This window comes from Miniopterus natalensis, chromosome 8 (genome assembly GCF_054644295.1).
Source record: "Miniopterus natalensis isolate mMinNat1 chromosome 8, mMinNat1.hap1, whole genome shotgun sequence".
In the NCBI taxonomy this organism is placed as follows: domain Eukaryota; kingdom Metazoa; phylum Chordata; class Mammalia; order Chiroptera; family Miniopteridae; genus Miniopterus; species Miniopterus natalensis.
In genome coordinates, this window is record NC_142088.1 from 34,358,364 (window position 1) to 34,376,648 (window position 18,285).

The following is an 18,285-nucleotide window of genomic DNA, read 5'->3' on the forward strand; positions in this document are numbered from 1 at the left end:
GGGTGGGGGCAGGGCGGGAGCTCGGCCTCGTCTTATCAAAATGCCAGAACCGGAAAAGACCCTGCTTTGGGGTGCGCTGCGTTCATGCTTGAGAAAGCTGATGAGGGTGATTGCGTTAGGTATGCAAATGATTGAGGAAGAGTGTTTAATCTGGAAACTCCACATGGAAGTTAGACATGGAGAGGGAAAGAAAAACAGTGCAAGGAACGGCTGGGGAAATGTGCTTGGGTTTTGGTGCAACAAGATGCTACAAGGAAACAAATGATGTCAAGGTTCAGAACCACTTTTCAAATGAGTTTGAGCATTCCCTTTTGTTATTTTTTAAAAATCTCAGCAGAAGACTGTGAAATCCTATTCAAAATCAGACACGAGCTTCTGAATGATGTACCAGTATCGATAAAATCATATCCAAATTCCATACTAACTTTCCAGAACCATCTTAATATCATTCTGGGCCTTATGTATTCTGTGAAATATTAAGGGAGCTAGAACAGTGGTACTCTTACTGGTTTGGAATTTCACTATTAATCTTTTCTTTGAATTTTAAGGACTTTTCAGCCTTCAAGAGTCCTGTAGCAAAAAGCAGCTAACAGTTTATAGGTCCTCCAGAATAGGCCAGAGTCTAGCTGCCTGTAGGAAAAAAGGTAAAGAGCGAGTGAGGGAGGAGACACTCAAAGGTTCTGGTCAAAAGCCACAGACAACAAAGAATACTGTCTTCAGTTTCATTCAGGGCCCTAGCACGTACCCAGCTGCTGCTCCCAGCTTCAATCCCATCTCTGCAGGCTGCTGCTGACTCTCTATCCTCACTTCTCAGTTCATTCCTTTCCTTTCTATACAGTACCTTCATGATCAAGATCCAGCTGAGCCACAACTTCTCTTCCACTACATCTTTCCACCACTGCCAGTCACATCTCCCCTGTAATTTTCTGATATGCAACTGAATAATGTCTATATCATTTATTTGGGGACTGAATTATATAGTAAATAATATGACTAATTGTAAACTGTGAAAGAGTGAAGAACATTTCTCAGTACTCTTCCTGCACCCCTTACACTTTTAGTACAGTGCTAGTCCCACAAAGGAAAATGGTTTTTTTTTAAAGTAAATTTTCTATTCTTTATGTTCTTCAGAATGGACAGTGGCATGGATAAAATATTTGCTTTATGTTTTTTCTCTAAGACCTATTTTCTTTTATTGTTGTTTCAATACAGTTTTAGACAACAATGAAGAATTTTTGAGAAAAGCAATAATGAACCATAATTTATATTTACAAACCAAACCACCAGAGTCAAATAGTAAACAAAAATCGCCAGCAGGTAACAGCAATTCTTGCCTCTCCAACAGCACAATTGTATGTTTTTTCTACATGATAATTTTTAATGCAAAATGTTAAGTACAGAAATAATAGAGAAGGAAATCCTTCAAACAGCAAGCTATTTTAAAAAGTAAGGGGTTATAATTGTATTTTCAACTGTTGAGATTTTTAAAAATGCCCAAGGTATTTTATTTATTCAATAATGAATGCCCTACCACACATGGGAGTGTTTGCTTCTTCAAGTATTTTTTCCCCCCAAACAAGTACTATAGTGTAGACCAACTGCAAATCCACATTGCGGAAATTCTACATAAAGGAGAATGTCTGAGTCACTGATGCTTGGAAGATAAAGGAACAAATTTATATTGCATGTGGATCATTCCAACCAGCGCGATGTAGTGGAAACAGTAGGGTCTTTGGTGTCAGACTGAAGTTTGAAATCTGTCTCTGTCTCTCTCTAGTTGTATGACCTAAAACAAGATAGCTAATATCTCCGATCATCACATTCCTCATCTGTGAAATAGCAATCATGATGACTACTGTCCCAAGGTGATGTGAGGATCACCTGCAATAGAGTAGGTGCTCAGTATAGCTATTGAAATTATTATACTGCAGAAGGCAAAAATCTGGGGGGATTGTTCTTATACCAGTAAATGGCATCTATTGTTATGCTTATGCAGCTGAATTTTTAAAATGCCATAAATTCAGGGTAGGACAGAAAACATACTCTGGTTAAATTAGGCAGTTTTAAATAGAAAAGCTTATATCAAAAGTGAAACATTATGCCCAGTCCAGTTACTTTAGTTATTTTTGGCTTTTCCAGATTTTAACACATACCTCAAAATTAGAAAACGAGATGTACTATTAGGTAAGCTAAAGCATTTTGGTTCTAGTTGTGGTACTGTTTCTTCAATAATATTTACAGAATCAAAAGTTTTATTTTGTGCGTGGAAATCTTAATAATTCAGAATCTGATCAGAAAGTGATAGTGATTCAGTTTACCAAATTTTCACCCTTTATTAAGACACAGGGGAGCTGGGAGGTACAAAGTAAGTAGAATTGCAGATTAAACAAACAGAGCAGCATTTTATATTTCAATAGGATTACCTGGAGAGAAAAATTCTATATGAAATAAGTTTGAGAAACACTGCATGTTGCACCCTCATCTCCCCTTACCCCAGCCAAGGCATAATGAATGGGTGAATGTTAAAGATTGAGAAGTCATCAAGATTTACTTTTTAAAAAAGGGGGGTTAATTTTGTTTAACTCACTATTTCTAAAATTTATTTCAACATGAAATCTTTTGGACCTCTCAATATAACTATTAGCATTTCCAGGGATAACTGGAATCATTTGCCATAGGATAAAAGAGAATGAAAGGAAAATGTGACTTAGCAAGGGAATTCTCCAAAAACTTTTTAAAGTTTTTGTTTACAAGTCATATAATTGAACTATGAGAAAAAATGGTTTGTCTGACTTAGATTGTGTTTTTGGGGGTTTGTTTGTTTTTTTGTTTTTTTTTCCTACATTCCTTTAAGTCATTATTAATCATTAAAGTATTTCTGGGTTTTGTATATATTTGAAAGTAATAAAATTGCATATTTAAGGTCTGTAATTACACCTATTATTTCTTCTTTCATCTTAGCAAAAATTCAAGGGTTATTATATTAGTCCATTGTCCTCCTAAGGAAGTGTTAATATGGCGTAACAATCCGATATTTTCATTTCCCTTATTTTCCAAAGTGCATACGAGAAGGAGAAGCAAGTGTCAATACCACAGGAAGTTTACCTTGAAAATTATTTACATCGTCTGAATAAGTGTTTATGCTTTCTGATTTTGTGCATGTTGAAGGCTTGTAATTTTGTCCCTCATTTCATCATTCCCAGATCACAGTTTCTTCGGTTTGCCACATAATGTGAAATTTACCCTCTCAGTTGGTAAAACCTTGTAGAAAGCCTGTTTTCCTTTCAGTGGCTGAATTTTCTGGTGTTTCTGAGCAACAGGTAAGAATGGCTCATCTATTCTTCATCAACAATGGCATGGAGCAAGGTTATATAACAGAATAAGCTTTATTTGATCTGTTCCATGAATTAATGAAACAACTCAAAAGAGGTTTTGAAATCCTCATAACTAGACATAATTACACTTAGGAATGCCAAAATACTTTTAATTCAGCTGTGAAGTCTTAATGCTCAAGGCTAGGTCAGTCCTTTATTCATTTTCTTTTTAGTCCTGCCCTAAAATATTGCTCTTAAAGATCTCTGACATTTTGAATCATAAAAGCTTTTAAGGAGGTATAGATATTGCTATCAAGTGATAAACATTTTTTGGTAGTACACAACTGAACAGGAGGATGTCAATGTTGCATTTCCTAGTTTTCACACTGCCCTATTTTGTGATCAATTAATTGATGACATTTTCTTCCTAATTTAAGATTATTTCTAGCTCTTATGTATGTGATTACTTCCTATATGAAGCCATTTAGAACTATTAAAATTTTTTAATCATTTCACTATTCATATCTTTGGAATTATATATTTACATGTAAATATCTCCCTCTACATTTTATGAGGGTCAGAAAAAAACGAGTTAGTGATCAGATGAGCTATGTACCTATCTAATACTAATGTATCTTTAAAAGCTTTAAATGGTGCAGATCTTATAAATGGTTCTTGAAAACATACACACAATGTCTTTTTAAAAATAATTCTGATATGTGCCTGTACTGCATGGCCTCTCCCATCGCATTTCCCTTCTCTAATCTCCCTTCTGCAGCTCCTGCATGCCCATCTCAGAACAAACACAATCTGCATTCAGAGCAGGACCCTGTACAAGTTGAATGGAGTTATTCTGGGTGAGTCATTGAAAACACAGTACAAAACCTTTCCTCACTCACCAGAAATGCATTTTTAAAATAGAGCCGAAGCAAACAAGGCTTGGCAAGTTTGAAGGTAGACGAAGTGGGGAGAGATCAGGGTTTCTGCCAGACTCAGATAGGATTCTGCTAAGCCATTTTTGGCTGTTCTTTACATTCAGCTCCACCAATTTCTTTTACTATTGCTAAACAAAAAGTGCAAGATTCAACAGGTAGGAAACAGGGACACTCCATTTCAACCAGCACTGTGTTGGTGAGCAAAACCAGTAGATCTCTTGTAGGGCAGCATCAGCTTTAAGCTCCCCTTTTGTTATTCTTTAATTCAGAAGCTATCAGATGTATCCACTTAATGATCTCTTCTGATTAAATTTTGACAATAATAATTATAGGCAATTTTTAGAAAGTTGTTATAAGTTCAGTATGCAGTCCTTTAAAATTGCTTTTAAAATAAGCGAAGTTCCATGAGAGTTAAACAAAATATCAAAAGAAATAATGCTATAGCCTTAGCCGGTTTGGCTCAGTCATTGGAGCATCCTCCCAAGGACTGAAGGGTCCTGGGTTTGATTCTGTCTGAGGACATGTACCTTGGTCGTAGGCTCGATCTCCGGTCCCGGTTGGGGTACGTGGGGGAGGCAACCAATTGATGTCTCTCTCTCACATTGATGTCTATCTGTCTCTCTCTCCCTTCCATTCTCTTTGAAAATGCAATGGAAAAAATATCCTCTGGTGAGGATTTAAAAAAAAGGAAAGTGCCCGGCCAGGTGTGGCTCAGCAGTGAGCGCTGACCTAGGATCCAGATCGGGGTTCGATTCCCAGTCAGGGCACATGCCCCGTTTGCGGGCTAGGCAGCCGATCAATGATTCTCTCATCATTGATGTTTCTATCTCTCTCTCTCTCTCTCTCTCTCTCTCTCTCTCCTTTCCTCTGAAATTAATAAAGATATGTTTAAAAAATAAAAATAAAGGGAAAGAAATCGAGCTACAGAAACAGAAAATAAGCTAGTTCCTAAGGAACTTTAAAAATTAGGAATCAGCGTAGACTCTTATTTATCTATCTATAAAACATATTACTCACCCTTTATCCTGCAGAGAACTTTCCAGCAGAAATGCAAATGATCACTCTTCTACAACCTGCTATAAATCAGTTGAGGTTCACATCTCAGGAATGGGGAGAAACCTAGAATCAAGGAGACATTCTTAAACATATAATGGTAATTCAGAACTCTTGCTATAAAATTTGATAGTCCCTAAAAGTCACCTTTAACCGGGCCAGTTACTATGGGCTAATTAATACACCCCTTAGGGGGCCTTATAGTTCCCTGTTCCCAGAGAGTCTACCTCCAAGCTGTGGGGACACACTAGGCTTTACTAGATGTAATTATGCATGTTTTCTCCTTGAACTCCCTTAGAAGGATCATTTTCCACAAGGCAGGGTGACAATTAGTTAAATAGAATGAAAACTTGGTGTTTGAAAGTTAATTTGGCTGTAGAAGCACTAGGGTCACAATAAACAAACACATATTTCCTGCTGTAGTTAAGAGCACAGCAAAGAACTCTGGTTTCCCACATTTGGGGGAATTTTCTTTTCTGATTAAGCAATTGTTTTTAAATTATAAAATACAGTACTTATCTCACCCATCTAAGAATGATTTTATCAAATTTAGTTGTATTTAAATATAACCTACATATAATCAAAAGTTTAAATGATTAAATATCTATTGATGGGAACTCAAAACTAAGAACTTCCCCACAATCCTGTTTTAAAATAGGCAGAAAAGTGAAGCAAACCTCCATTAAAATTTCTTTGGAGCAAGAAAGTTTATCATTGCTTTTAGGTAGCATATTTGGCCTAGATTACATTAATACAAATCAAACAGCTTAAAGTTGTGTTTATTAATACACTGTTATTAAATAAAAGAACTACAGGGTAAAGGTCAGCACACAGGTTGTTTTGCTTATTTTAAAAAATCCTCTGAGCCCATGTCTTTCCAATATTTTTCTAAATAAGTCAGCTCAAGTTGGCACCTTCAAACCTTTAAATACTGTAATTATAATACTGCTGATATCCAATTTGGAGAAATGCTGTTAGAAGAGCAATTATTTCAATGGACCCAAGGAAATAACAATGCTAAAAATAGATGCTTTTTGATTGAGTACTTGTTTTGTGCCAGACACTGTATTTAGAGCTGGATTTACAGAGTCTCATTTAATACAACTGTGTAAGGGCTTGTATTATTTTCACTTAACAGATAGGGAAACTGAGCTTCATAAAGGTGAATACTTGCCCCAAGCCACATACTAGTTGCAGAGTGGAACCAGGACTTTAACCCTGCAAAGCCCATAATCTTACCTAAGGTGTGTGACTGCCTTGGAGTACTCCAGGTCCACTGTTCCAGAAACATTAGCAACCACTCTTCCCTGACCAAGGGGGTTCTTTACTTACAGCTGGTGAGCAGAGAGTCAGTGTGACTTATAAGTGGAAGGAGTCCTAGGAAGGCGATTAACTACTACAACATCTTCATTTTACAGGGGAGGAAAACTGAGCTCAGAAACTGTAGTCTGCCTAAGGTCAGCCATCTAGTTAGTGACAGAATTCATTAGGGACAAGAATTCATATCTCAACAGCCATACAAATATTAATAAAAGCAAAGCTAGAAAAACTGCTTCTATTTTAGCAAATCTGAAAAACCCAAGAGACTATAAAAACAAAGATTTTAGTATCCGGGTTTCTTCTCTGTTACATGCCAGTTGAGTCCGCTCAACTCCTGGCGCCCATATGAACGAGTGATGTCCACAATGTCCTGTCCTCAACAGCCCTGTTCAGCTCCTGTAGACTCATGACTTTGGCTTCTTTTATGGAGTTATCCATCTCACATTTGGTTTGTCTCTTTCCCTGCTACCTTCTATTTTTTCCAGCATTGTTATCTTTTCCAAAGAACCCTTCTTTCTCAAAGTGCCCGTAGTTTTGTTATTTTTTACTCTAATGGTTTCAAGCTTAATGTGCTCTAGGACCGACTTGTTCATCTTTCTGCCAGTCCAGGGTATCCACAGAGCTCTTCTCTAACACCATATTTCAAATGAATAAATTTTTTCCCTATCAGCTTTTTCACTGTTAAACTTTTGCATCCATACATAGTAATTGGGAAGATGAGGGTGTGGATAATCTTAGCCTTGGTCTCCAATGACACATCTTTGCTCTTGATAATCTTTCCTAATTCTTCCACTGCTGCCCTTTTGAATCTCAGTCTTCTCTTGATTTCTTGGCTGCAGCCTCCATTTTAATTGATGGCTGAGCCAAGGTGAGCAAAATCTTTTAACAATTTTGTTGTTTCCATTTTCCATGTAAAAGTTGTGTATATTTCTTCTGTAGTCATCTTTATCTTGATGTTCAAATGCAGTCCTGCTTTGGCAATTTCTTCTTATACTTTCATCAGAAGTCACTTCAAATTATTGCTACTTTCTGCCAGTAAGATGGTATCATCTGCATCTCTTAAGTTATTAATATTTCTTTTACCAGTTTTCTCTCCTCTTTCCTCTTAATCTAGCCCAGTTTTTTATATGACTTGTTCTGCATATAGGGACAAAAAATGCACTCTTGTCTGACACCTTTTCCTATAGGAAACCATTCTGTCCTTCCATGTTCTGTCCTACAGTGGCTTCCTATCCACAATAGAGGTGACATACCAGGATGATCAAGTGCTAAGGCACACCCATTTCTTTCAGAAAAGCCCAGAGCTAGGGAGAGACATTCCTGGCCCAGCCACATTCCTGTACTCAGAGGACTTTCCCAAGGGAAACTATGTTCATAATAAAAAAGTGAGAATTTTTGCTTCTCCACCTAAAATCTGGTCTTCCAAGCAAGCCTCAACTGCCCAATATGGGACCTGAAGTTTTAAGATTTCACCTAAGAATTTTTTGAAACTCAATCTTCAAGAAAATAACACTCAGAAAGTTTTTCTAAAGGATAAAAATCCATCTATTACTGTAACTAACATGTATTATATGTTAGTATTTCGATATATTAGTATTATCCATGATTTAAAGCAGACCTGCAAAGAGCTGGGTGCCTTAATAGTGTCAAATGGTTTCCAAAAACATGGTTTTTACAAAAACACTCTGTAAATTGTGCACTGACATCCACCTATATTGATTTTCAGTATGAGCAATGACATGAATTGAAATGCACTGTCTCTAAAAAGGAATCTTCCCAAAGTTAAGTATATTATCCTGTGTTCTCTTTAGGAGGGCCTCAGTAGGAATATCTTTTTATGATGTGTTCTAAGAAGAGTCTAAATTACTGGAGCTTTTTTTTTTTAAATCTCAAGGGCACTGGGACTTGGATAATTGACAATGTTTCTGTTGTTACATTGGATACTAGAAAACTGAGAGCCAAATGTGTGGCTCACTCCTGGTAGATGAGTAGGTCATCATGGTATGCATCTTAAACCCTCTTCATAGCTCTGTTTTGTCCCCACCCTTGTTTTTTATTCTTTCCTTCTTTCATTTTTTTCTTTTTCTCAAAATAACATTTTGCAATTTTTGATATTTTTTTCTCTGCAACATGAGAAAGAATAAATAATTTTAAATATTATGCAAAATTATGTTAAAATGGTAATGTTATGCCTAATTTTTTTCTTTGATTTTTGCGAACTTTTAAAAATTGTATTTACAATTTAAGGAGAAAAAGTTATTTCAACTTTGGGAGCTCTAGTTATTTATTCCAGAGGTAGAAGAAGTGTGGGAAGTATGTGCATGACCCCGTGCAATGTACTTCAGTTTGATTATGTTAAGGCAAGAGGGGGACTGTCATAAAGTGAGGTTGGAATGGTAAGTAGGAACCAAATTTTAAAGACCATGATGTACTATTCTAAGGGATTGTATTGTTGCCGGTGGGAAGATGTGAGCAGCTTTCAGTTTTTAACCTAAGTTTTTTATTGAAAGTTATTTTTCCTTTTCATTGAATTTTTGGGGTGACACTGATTAACAAAATCATGCAGGTTTCAGGTGCACAATTCTACAACACTTCATCTGTACACTGTATTGTATGTTCATCATCCCAAGTCAAGTCTCCATCCATCACCATTTATCCTCCCCTGCCCCCCGCAATCATCACACTTTTGCCCCTGTCCATGAGGCCTTTTCCTCTCTCTCTTTTTGTTTTTGCTTATTTCCTCCGCCCCTGCTCACCCAGCACCCCCTCGCCCCCTGGCAGCTGTCAGCGTGCACTCTTTCTGGGTCTGTCTGGGTCTGTCGCTATTTTGCTTCTTAGTTTATGTCATTCATTAGATTCCACATTTGAGTGAAATCATATGGTACTTGTCTTTCCCTGACTGGCTTAACTAGTAACTATGTAGTTGAAAGAGTGGGAAATGGGAAGTTTTCAGGCAAGGGAACCAGTTAGGAGGCTTAACAGTATAGGGAAGGAGGTTGGTAAAGACGCTGCCAGTGAGTTAGAGCAGTGGAGATGGGGGCTACAATCAGATTTGACAGATTAGAAATGGGAGTGGAGGAAGAAACAGAACATCCCCAAGGACGTTTTCTACCTGAAGTGGATGGGTAGGTATCGGTGTCATTCAACATGACAGAGGATATAGGAGAATTGGGTATTTGATGTTAATTTGTTTGGGAGTAAAGAGAACAAGAGGGATGAAAGGAAATTAATTCATTATTGGACCTAGTGGATACGAGGTGCTTATATGACACACTGAAGGAAATATAGCTCCAAGCATTCAGAAATACAGTACAGTGCTGGAAACTCTGGATAAAAGTTTGGCTTAAATATTGTAGGGGTGTGTGCATGTGGGACACTGGGAATCATTAATACCAAACAGTCATCTTTCTATATAATCCTGGTCAGCCCTTTTCCTATTTCCCAAAAAAGCTATTATAAACTACACCCATTGAGAGCATAGTCATCAATGACCTCCAAAATACCAAATCCAGTGTATGCTTTTGAGCCCTCAGTGTATAGGTATCCTTATAGCTTTTGTCAGGATTGAGTGTTTTCCTTTCTTTCTTGATCTTATATTTTTCTGATTCTTCTACTTTTTGGTCTCTGTCACTGGGTTTTATTCGTTTACAAGCTTTATTGTTGTTGTGTTCCTGAGAGTTTCCCTCTCAAGTTCACACACTCTCCTTGACTGAGATGGCGGAGGCTTCAGGCAGAGTAGTTTGGAGAGGAATAAAAGTTTGTTGAATGTGTAAAGTTTGAAAAGCCTGTTAGACATCCAAGAGGATATGTTGAGTGGCCATTTGGATATATGAATATAGAGTTCAAGGGGGAAATCTAGACTGGAATATAAATTTAGAAGTCATCACCCTATAGATGTTATCTAAAGCTAAACAAACAAAAACGTAGTTGTGGTCCAAGGGTGAACTGTAAAGAATGAAGAGATATCCAAAGACAGTGTCTTGGGGACTTCCCATTTTAGAGGCAGATAAGTGAGAAGAATCTCTAGCAAAACAGGCTGAGAAAGATCATGAGGAAGTCAGGAAGAGATCAAAGAAAAAGTGGTGTTCAGAAAGCAACTTAAAAAAACAGTTTTAAAGAGGAGGAAATGGTCAATTCTACCAACTTCCTCATTAGTTAATTAAGACAATTAAGACGAAGACTGAGAATTGACCTCTGGATTTGGCGATACAGGTGTTATTGCTGACCTTGAAAATAATTGTGGTGGAATAGTGGAAAGTGAAGCCCTGATTACAAAAGGACTCTGTGGGACGGATGTCTTTTAGAAGAGCGAAACAGGAAATAGCAGGGGTATGCAAACTAGAACAATCAATTTGTCAAGTTGAACAAAAGAGCAGGAAAGCCATTATAAGGCCATTCAAAATCATAAATATCCATGCCTGGGTACAGCTGGGGAAAAAAAAAAAAAAGCCAGTTCTAATGTTTTGGCTCCTCTGAACTTATTCCCAATTAATTTTAATATTAGACCTTACAGTTATAGGCTATCATTTCTCAGTAATGCAGTCATGAGAGAGGTAAATGTAAACATCTGATGAAGGAAAGAATGAAGATAGGAAAAACAGCTAAAAGGAAATGTGAGGTTGAAAAAGGATTTGGAGTTATTTTTGAGGGGAAATGCATGGAAATAAAATAGGAACAAGTAGACATAGAAAGGTTAAATATACACAGAAAAAGTTAGGTATTTGAAGGGATAAGATCTTGAGAAAGAAGAAAAACTGATTTTAGAATGTCATTTCTTTCTTTTAGCTGGGAAGGAGATACAAATGTATCTCTACCAATGTAGTTAAATTTTCAGGAGTGGGGAATAATTTAAAGGAGTTCATACCTAATGTCCTATATATACTCAGAGAATTAGGCCAGGTCATGTGCTGAAGTGATGGAACCTGAGCTGTTTGGAGAATTAAAAAAGTGAGAGCTTAGAATAGCTATCATTAAAAATGCAAACAAAACTACAAGGGGGAAGTAAAATATTTGTTTGGCAGTTATGTATTCCTGTAAACATCTTAGAAATCTTAGCTCATTTATTCATTATAATATACTCACGGAATATGCTTCATTACCATCTCCTTTTTGCAGATGGAGAAAATGAGTCATGAGGTGGTCGTGCTATTTTCCTAAGGGCACCCAGGTAAGTGGAGGAGCCAGGAACTGAGCATCAGTAGTCTGGCTCCAGAGTCCATGCTCTTAATCACTTCACAATGCTGATGACAAGGATATATGACTTTTTATCTCTCGCAGGCTTAGATACACAGGTACTGCATTTCAAAAGATAAAATTTTAGATTCATTCAGGATAGGAGTTCAGAGGTTGAGTATGATAGAAGTTGAGAGATGGGTTAATAAGCTAACCCATAGGATGCAAGCTAGATGGAAAAGGTGGGGCAGGAGGGAAGGAAGGAGCTTGTAGAAGGGCTCAGAGATTTGAATGTTTACCATTTCCCTAAGTTTTGGATTCCTTCCGAAGTCAAAGAGTTGGTTTGCTAGAAGGAAAAGGGATAGTTGAAAAGAGCAGGAATTCATATTAAGACAGTACAATTGCAAAGTGTAATTAAGAGAGGTGAGGAGTTGCTGGATGACTAGGTAGCACTGGGGTGTGGCACTGAGTCTAAGACTTAAAGGCCTGTGCAGCAGAGGAGGTCAAGAAATGATGAGTTTAGGATGTTGGGTGGGGCATCTCTATAAATATTGGAGTCACATATGAATCACTCAAGATGAGAAAGGAAGTGGGGTGGAGAAAATGGCTGCAGAAACCGGTGGATTGCAATGTGAGTTTGATGAGGGAATGAAAGCTGGCATAAGATGAGAGACCAGGAGGCAGGAGAGTGATATAGGCCAAACTTTCTTGTAACTCTCTGCCTCTATGAGTGTGTTAGGGAAGCCAAAAGTGCCCATACCACTAAGATGCCTAAACTGGCAGCATTCCTGAAGAGCTTTTGAAAGGGGCTGAACTTTTGAAATGATTAAAGCCTTAAATTACCTCAAAGGTCCAACACATTAGCAAAGTAAATATTAACACAGATTAGTTTACCTAGCCCATACAAAACCAGTATCATTTATGGACAAATAGGGCCCTAAGGATATGGATAAGCTTTAAAAGGTGGGGGAGTGGGAGGAGGAAGGGAACACAGGAAATAAAGGTTGAATTTGGCCGTGATTAATGTGAACTAACATGAAGGAGGAGGAAGAACCTGCAGCGGCAAACACAGAGAACCTCTAATTCATGCCCTAGGAATAATGTGGAAAAGGGGGAATGTGAGCCATATTCTTCCCTCAGTTCAGAATACTCAATAAAAAATTACATTAATTATTTCAGATGCAGTGATATGGACATTGCCAGTTCTAACAAAGTGAAGAGCGTCAGAAACAAAAAAATATTTTTTTTGCATGTACCTGTATAATTTTCCTAACACCACTTATTAAAGAGACTGTCTTACTCCATTATATATGCTCTTGCCTCCTTTGCCAAATGTTAATTGACCTTAAAGGTGTGGGTTTATTTCTGGGCTCTCTGTTTTGTTCCATTGATCTATATCCCTGTTCTTATATGACCACCAGGCTGTTTTGATTACAATAGCCTTGGAGTATAGTTTGATATCAGGTATTGTGATACCTCCAACTTTATTCTTCTGACTCAAGAGGCAATTTGAGGTCTTTTTTGGTTTCATATAAGTTTTTGGAATATTTGTTCTAGATCTATAGATATGCCAATGGTATTTTAATATGATTGCATTGAATGTATATATTGCTTTGTATAGTATGGACATTTTAATGATGTTAATTCTTCCAGTCCATGAACATGGTATGTGCTTCCACTTCTTTGTATCTTCCTCAGTTTCTTTCTTCAGTATTTTATAATTTTCCAAGTACAAGTATTTTACCTCCTTGGTTAAATTTATTCCTAGGTACCTTGTTTTTTTTTGTTGCAGTAGTAAATGGGATTTTTTAAAAATTTCTCTTTCTGATAGTTTGTTATTGTTGTGTAAAAATGCCACCAATTTCTGAATATTAATTTTGTATCCTACTACTTTGCTGAATTCATTTATTAGATCTAGTAGTTTTTGGTAATCTTTAGGGTTTTCTATGTACAATATAATGTCATCTGCAAATAATGACAGTTTTACTTCCTCCTTTCCAATTTGGATGCCTTTTATTTCTTCTTCTTATCTGATTGCTGTGGCTAGGACTTCAGTACTATGTTGAATCTAGACCGCTAACTTACACCATAAACAAGAATAAATTCAAAATGGATAAAAGACTTAAATGTGAGTCATGAAACCATAAAAATCCTAGGAGAAAACATAGGCAGTAAAATCTCAGACATCTCTTGTAGCAATATTTTTGCTGATATATCTCCTCAGGCAAGGGAAACAAAGAAAAAAATAAACAAATGTGACTACATCAAACTAAAAAGCTTCTGCACAGCAAAAGAAACTATCAACAAAATAAAAAGGGATCCCATGGAATGGGAGAACATATTTGCTAATGATACATCTGATGAGGGATTGATTTCCAAAATACATAAAGAACTTATACAACTCAACACCAGGAAGATAACCCAATTTAAAAGTAGGCAAAGGGCCCTAGCCAGGTTGGCTCAGTGGTTAGAGCATTGGACTGTGGACTGAATGAAGGGTCCTGGTTCAATTCCAGCCAAGGGCACGTCCTTTGGTTGCAGGCGTGATCCCCGACCCTGGTCAGTGAGCATGCAGGAGGCAACCAATCGATCTGCCTCTCTCTTCCACTCTCCCTTCCACTCTCTCTGAAAAGCAATAGGGAAAGTATCCTCAAGGGACATACAGATAGCCAACAGACAAATGAAAAAATGTTTATCACTAATCATCAGAGAGATGCAAATTAAAACCACAATGAGATATCACCTCACACCTGTCATAATGGCTGCCATCAATAAATCAACAAATAAAAAGTGCTGGTGAGGGTGTGGAGAAGAGGGAACCCTCGTGCATTGTTGGTGGGAATGCAGACTGGTGCAGGCACTGTGGAAAACATATGGAGGTTCCTCAAAAAATTAAAAATGGAACTGCCTTATGACCAGTGATCCCCCTTCTTGAAATATACCCTAAGAGACCCGAAACACTGATTTGAAAGAATATAGGGTATCCCAAAAAACTGTATAAACATACTTTAAATAATTATAAAGGCAGTGTTTATCAAAATACATTTCATTTTCAAAATTGAGCTATCAGCTGTTAAAGTGTGTATACTAGAGGAAATTATGTTTTAGTCAATAAAGACTCAGATTTGCCTTGGTGACTTACATTGTAGGTTACCTACCAAACCACCACTCCTCTACCTTCTTCCTTACCAACAGAATCCCTTTGATATCTCTGGGTATTAGCATCTACATCTAACACTAAAGGGCATGGCAGCCATCCCTTGACCACAAGTGGAGCTAGCCTACAAAGAAAAACCAAGATGCTGATGAGTTTCCCAGACTTAGGACCTTGTAATGCAGGTACCTAGTTAAATTTGAAATTTAGATAATGAATAATATTGCATGGGCCATAGAATGTTTAACTAAAATTCAAATTTAATTGGATGTGCTATATTTCATCAGACCAGCCTAGATACTCAGGATGACAAAATGGAAATTTGGATAGACACTAAGACATTGTTGAAATAACTATGCTGCTGAATTAGCCAACTCTGGGAACACCTTAACTCAAAACATTTACATACTGTCTCCATGTATTACATAGTAAAGAAACAGAAATAAAGCCCGGCCAGGTGTGGCTCAGCGGTTGAGCGTCAACCTAGGATCCAGGCGATCGGGGTTCGATTCCCAGTCAGGGCACATGCCTGGGTTGTGGGCTTGATCAATGGTTCTCTCATCATTGATGTTTCTGTCTCTCTCTCTCCCTCTCCTTTCCTCTCTCTGAAATCAATAAAGATATATTAAAAAAAAGAAACAGAAATAAAAGCTATAAATGGAAAAAGAACACTTCTCCAGGGTCATTTAATTCAAATCTTCCTCAGGAAACTTCTTTCCTCATTTTTTAATACTGAGGATATTTTTTCCATTGCTTTTCAGAGAGGGGGGGTAGAAAGAGAGAGAGAGAGAAACATTGATTGAGAGAGAGACATCATACATTGATTGGCTGCCTCTCTTATGTGCCCTGATGGGGACTGAGGATCGAGCCTTCAACCAAGGTACACACCCTTGGCTGGAATTGAACTGGGACTCTCAGTCCACAGTCCAGCACTCTAACCACTGAGCAAAACTGGCCAGGGCTTTCCTCAATTGTAATTACCTTTTAAAAATATATATATATATATGTATATTTTTATTGATTTCAGGGAGAGGAAGGGAGATGGGGAGAGAGAGAGAGAAACATCAATGATGAGAGAGAGTCATTGATCCGCTGCCTCTTGCACGCCACCGACTGGGGATCGAGCCCACAACCCAAGTATGTGCCCTGACCAGGAATCGAACCACAAGCTCCTGGATCCTAGGTCAACACTCAACCTCTGAGCCATGTCCAGCCAGGCACCATTTTTTTCTAATAATATCTAAATTATATTTCTAAATATTATTTTTACATAATAATCTAAATAATATTTCTACACTACCTTGAGAGACTATTTTATTTCAAACATCATTTCTCAAACCAATAACACATTAAGCAAAAATTTTAAATTAGTTTCTAAATTCTTTATAAAGGAGTGATAAAAATAAAAAACTATATGTATTATATAAATCTGACCTGAATGAGAAGGAGTAGGTAATGGTGTGTGCTTCCTAAGCTTTTATTTATTTGGGCGGGTGTGTGTGTGAGGAGAACTCAATAGTCAGAACAGTATTAAATGTCCATGTATGTCTACTATTGCATATATAATTTTATGCTATGAAAGCAATCTAGCATCTTTTGAAGTACCACCTAAATTTCCCTTACCAGTAATTTAATGAAATAAAATAAAAAGTTCCTTTTATATTCAGAATACACTGCCAGCCAACTAGCACTAAAGCCCTTTTGTTGAGTACCAGTTATTACCATATTGCCCTTATGCGTACTTTAAATTCAGCATCTTCTATTGCCTTTGAAATGCTTCAATATAATCCCATTTTACCAACTCAAGCTTATGTCCCACTGAACACAACACTCCTCTCCATTTGAATCTACTTTCTTTCTGATAAACATGCTTTCCCCACCCCAACCTCTGTTGTTTTCTCCACCAGGAATGCCATCTCCTTTATCTTCTATTCTTACTTTAGCACCTCTTTTCCAGAAAGCTCTTCCTGAGTCTTTTAGTCCAAATGGCGTTCTTATTTTCAGTATGTCCATTTAGGAATCCATTGTTCTGATTTGTGTTTACTAGTTTATCCTTATGCTTTTCCGTGTGCTCCACCTGTCCCTGCATTCTGAAACACATTGGAAGTTTCTCTACTAAACTTTGTTTATTCATTGTTCATTTCTGTACCATTCAGATTTCTAAAAACCTAAGTAAACAGCCAAAGTACAAGAAAAAAGAAAAAAATGAACAAGTTTTAGTTGTATAAAAAGAAACTACGTTCAGAATTACGTTTCCCTTATTTGGCATGCAATTTCTAGGCATTTCCATGATAGCTGTTAACGAGGACATCATTTCAGATTTGGGTCCCCATAATATTTCTCTTTTTTCCTCATGGCACACAAGGTAATACAGTGGTTTTCAAATTTGTTTTTTAGAAACAGAATTGTTTTGTTCCCCAACTCATTCTTACCTTGAATTTCAAATATGTTAAACAGGTGCAGTGTGTTTACTGGCCCTTCTTCCACAGCCCCACAGCTCCTGTGGCCTCTTAGAGGAATTTTGAAGGCACTTTGTAGAAAGAGCAGGAACCCTGGCCTTGGCCCTGCTGTCTTCTCTCTGGTCAAGGAACTCAAGCAAGTCTCCTCCTCAACCTTAAAAATAATGAACTTGATCTTCAGATACCATTCGTATAAACTTACAAAGCCTCATAATACAAGCAGCACTCAAAACAAATGAAAAAAAAGATTCATTACTAAACTATTTTGGTGATCCATTATTTTTATTGGTCAATATTTTTAGACACTTTCTTAGGAAAGAAATGGTTAATGTTTGATAAAAAAAAATAGTCTCAAGGGATTGATTAAAGATTTAAACAGTCTTTTTGGTTTATTTAAATTCTGGTTTGGGAGTACCTTTTATTATTTGTAAATTTCAGTTTTTAAAATTCTCCTTTGAGGTAGCATTTCAAAAAATGAAACTCAAGTTTGTATTCAACATTCACAATTTCTGATCTTCTGTATTCTTTCAAGGAAGCAAGCAGCATAACACTGTGCTCCTACATAGAAACAATCTGGAATAAATATCATTCAGATATTGCTTTGGCGGGTGTTCACTTCACAAAATATGTGAAGAAATACACAAACCCAGTGTCAGACAAGTACCACTGAAGAATACTATCATTCCAGTTAATAAAATACAGTGGTGCAATCAGGACATCGCATTTTGACTATATTTAAAATTTATTTCTGTGGGGCACTGATTCATTTGTAAATGGAAAAATGTCAGGCAAAATACCAAAACAGTAAGTTCCACTTGATTCCGAGCAACCTGTTAAACAAACTGTTGCTGCTTTTAACTGTACAGTACTTGACTATA

General features: G+C 37.1%; 1 long non-coding RNA gene across 1 annotated transcript; it reads left to right on the forward strand.

The window, feature by feature from the left end:
- The first annotated feature begins 2,894 nt into the window (after positions 1 to 2,894).
- Positions 2,895 to 17,782, forward strand: LOC107535778 (uncharacterized). Its single transcript, XR_001603073.2, has 3 exons — positions 2,895 to 3,320; positions 4,093 to 4,171; positions 17,406 to 17,782. It is a non-coding gene; the product is annotated as an uncharacterized LOC107535778 (long non-coding RNA).
- Positions 17,783 to 18,285: the final 503 nt, after the last annotated feature.